General features: G+C 35.1%; 1 pseudogene; it reads left to right on the plus strand.

The window, feature by feature from the left end:
• The first annotated feature begins 296 nt into the window (after positions 1 to 296).
• On the plus strand, positions 297 to 1650 carry LOC111472214 (annotated as a pseudogene).
• The last annotated feature ends 2321 nt before the right edge of the window (positions 1651 to 3971 follow it).

Below are 3971 nucleotides of genomic sequence, written 5' to 3' on the forward strand. Positions count from 1 at the left end.
TTTGGTTCAATATGTTTAGTTTCCCACGTGAAATAATTTTGCCTATTTCTTTCTTCCACATCCATTGCCCTCTCTTACTCCATCTTCTTCTTGCATCTTTCTCCATCAATTTTCCAAACAAGGTACTTCCTTAATTCTCTCTTTTCTTCTTACCTTAAAATTCATGTTGGATAAGTTCCGTTTCAAAGCTCGCATTCCTATTAGAGAATATTTGAAAATGTAGGTGTTTTAGTTTAAGTGAAGAAGATTTAGATTGGAGTGTATCGAGAACACGACATAGCTTGGCAGAAGGTAATATGAACAAACAATTTGGTGGTAACGTTGTGTCATCGATCAAAACAATGCTAGAGCAACTACCTGTTGTTAATGTAGGATGTAGCATCTATGGAGTTCCCAAACTATTACGTCAGATGAATAATACAGCCTTTACCCCCCAAATCATTTCCATTGGCCCATTTCATCATCGTAGTCGAGAAGATTTGATATCCACAGAATAATATAAGCTTCAAGGTCCTATTAACTTTCAACGTCGAATGACAAATAACGTAAACTCATTGGAGTTTCTTGTGGAAATTGCTCAAAATTGAGTGAATGAAGCCCGAAATTATTATGAAGAACCTATAAACATGAACACGAGGATTTTGTTAGAATGTTGTTGGTAGAGGGTTGTTTTATAGTGGAGTTGTTTATATTAAATTATGAACAATACTACCTAGTTTCATTTATTCAAATTGAGTTAAAAAATCAAATTCCTTTTTTTATTCTAGAAAGACTATTTGACTTTATAAAACAAAAGGATCCCTTCGTCCCCTTTATAAGACTTACAACAGTATTTTTTCATCATGGGATTGTGAATAATTACTATCTTTCTAATACCCCAAGCCCAAACCATTTCATCGATGTTTTAAGCTTCTTCTTCGTCCTCACGATACCTTCGAAAGACAATAGTAAAGAAGAAAAATCAATTATTCCTCCATAATTACTATCTTTCTAATACCCCAAGCCCAAACCATTTCATCGATATTTTAAGCTTCTTCTTCGTCCTCACGATACCTTCTAAGGACAATAGTAAAGAAGAAAAATCAATTATTCCTCCATCGATAACTGAGCTCCACGAGGCCAGTGTCACCATCAAGAAAGCAGAAAATGCCAAATGTGTGAAACATAAGGTTTGAAAATGGAGTTTTTGAAATCCCACCTATACTTATTGATGATTACTTTGAAACCATGATGCGAAACCTGATAGCGTTTAAGTATTTTTACGTTGGAAATAACAACAAATGTATCCAATATGTGTCGTTACTAGAACATTTGATATGTACAAAGAAAGATATGAGTTTACTCATGGAAGCCAGAATCATAGTCAACGAAATTGGAGGTAGTAATATAGAAGTTTCAGAACTATTTAACAATCTCTGTAAATTTGTTACCGTCCCAAATTGTTGCCACTTCAACTATATCAACAAACCTTTATGATAACACTGCAATAAACGATGGAACAAGGCGATAGCTACACTCAAACATAACTGTTTGAATACGCCATTGGCTATTGTCTCCTTCCTTGGTGCAATCTTCCATGTTTTGACAATGCTTCAAACTATATTTTCTGGTATATCCACATTTCCTAGCAAGTCAAACCTATCGGAATAATATATGTATGTTTCTTCAAATTTATTTCCTTGCTCATTTATCAATCTTTTAAAATAAATTTTGCGTTATATTTGTGTTTGTTATCATACTACTAAAATTTTTGTATAAAACTTTTCATATCCTCTCTATTCATAGTTTGTCGTAGAAAAGCATTAAAGATTGGCATGGGCCAATGAAAATCATAAGCTTAATACTATGTTATAATTTCATATAATTTCATATATATTACATATTTATATGTTACTTAACTATCCTAGGTTACTTAACATCAATGTTAAAAATGTCTCTGTCGAGCCTTTGTATATCCCTAACAAAAAAATGTTAGAAGTCGATAAATAATTCTAAAAATAATATAAAACAATGAATTTAGAAAATATATCATTAAGTTAATATATAAATATTTTAAACTTTTTAAATATGTTAAAATACTTAATATTAACATAGGAGAGAGGGAGCAAGAGGAAGATATATAAATAGTGAGTTGTTGCAATCCGTTGGGTGGTATTATTGAAGTCGGCTAGATAAATAAATTATGTGTAAAAAACTTTCGATGGGCTAAACATAGAGTGTCACGACCTGATTTTCGAGACTTCGAAAATAAAATCAAGACTAAAAAGACGAAAATAAAAACAAACAAAACAAAATCAAAATAAAGAGATATAGCAAAAATGTAGAAAATATAGTACGATGATTTTAAAAGTCATACAACGTCATTGTCAAAGTTATTTACAAACCGGAAAAGAGTACATGATACAAAAGACTACAAAATTAACCCAAAAGAATACAATTGATTGACCGATGCCCCAAGTCCCCACCTCGAGCGATACCTGAGAAAGTAAAGGGGAAAACGGAGTGAGTATAAAAATATACTCAGTAAACAACTTACTTGTAGCCTCTCATCGCTTCCTTCTCCTAGTAGGCTTTCACGACTTTCCTTTGGTTTAAACGATGACTTAAGTTATTCCTCATTGTTCATCTACTCGTGTAGTCCCTAGTCCCTTGTCGAGACTAGTTTACGACGTCGTAACATTGACCTTGACCTGTTTCTACACTCAGTAGAAGCTGTTCATGACAAACCACCTACCCACGTAGTCCGTGATCTCTTCCAAGACCGGTTTACGAAGTCGCAGCATCGGCCTTGACTTGTTTCTATGCTCAATAGGAGTTGTTAATGCTAAACCACCTACCCAAGTAGTCCCTAGTCCAACCAAGACTAGTTTGCGAAGTTGCAGCATCAGCTTTGACTCGTTTCTACGCACAATAGGGGCTTTTATCTTGTCACCTACCCATGTAGTCCCTAGTCCAACAATGACTGGTTTACAAATTCCCCTGTTTCTACAATCAATAGGGCTCTCCACCTGCCCACGTAGTCCCTAGTTCAATCATTGGTTTACAAGTTCACCTGATCTACACTCAATCGGGTTTTCCACCCACCAGCGTAGTCCCTAGTCCAATCAGGATTGGTTTACAGGTTACCTGTTTCTATTCTCAACAGGAGGTTCATGTCTTGAGCTAACTACCCATGTAGTCCCTAGTTCTTCTAAAAAACTAGTTTAACGGGATTAGAGCATCGACCCTGTCCCGACTCTACACTCAATAGTAGCTCAACTAGTTTCGTGATCATGTAAGCTACTTAAATCTTGTCAATACACCGTGGAGAAATATTAGGTTCTTAGGAGCGTTCATACGATTTAAAATCCATTTTTCTCAATTCAAGGTCATTCTATGTTAACCTCTCAGCTTAACCAATCCCCTGGGTGCACATAAGTCAATCCTCTAGTTCTACATGTAAACCACACTAACTATAGCGCCCTAATCTTAATTGCGATCTTGACGCATGCTCTACTAGAAAAAATATATTTATCAAGCATCTTTAGCACATAAATGATGTATATCCATCACATAAGTTATTTAAGAAGGTATTCCTACCCAACTTTATTGCATGAAAATCATGTCATAAATCCTAGACACAATCAACAATCAAACAAGCTCAACAGGGAGAAAACATCCATCAATCATCTGGAGCACAGATCAGAATATCCCATCCTCTATCATACCACAGCGAAAGACATTAAACTTGTTTCTCAATTCTCTTGTTCTAAGGGCAATTTTGTAATTTCATCATGCACATGTCATAATCACCAAAATTGTTCATTCTTGTTTCTAATTACACGTATTCTAACCACCTAGGGTCCATCATGCTCACATACTAGCTTGTCCTAGAGATCCCTACCAGTATTACTTACCTGAAATCCAGGGGATTACTTACCAGAAGGAAGCAAACCCTTTGAAGCTTACTTTTTCGCTATTTGGGAACTCTA

This window comes from Cucurbita maxima, unplaced genomic scaffold, assembly GCF_002738345.1.
Source record: "Cucurbita maxima cultivar Rimu unplaced genomic scaffold, Cmax_1.0 Cma_Scf00068, whole genome shotgun sequence".
NCBI classification, from domain to species: domain Eukaryota; kingdom Viridiplantae; phylum Streptophyta; class Magnoliopsida; order Cucurbitales; family Cucurbitaceae; genus Cucurbita; species Cucurbita maxima.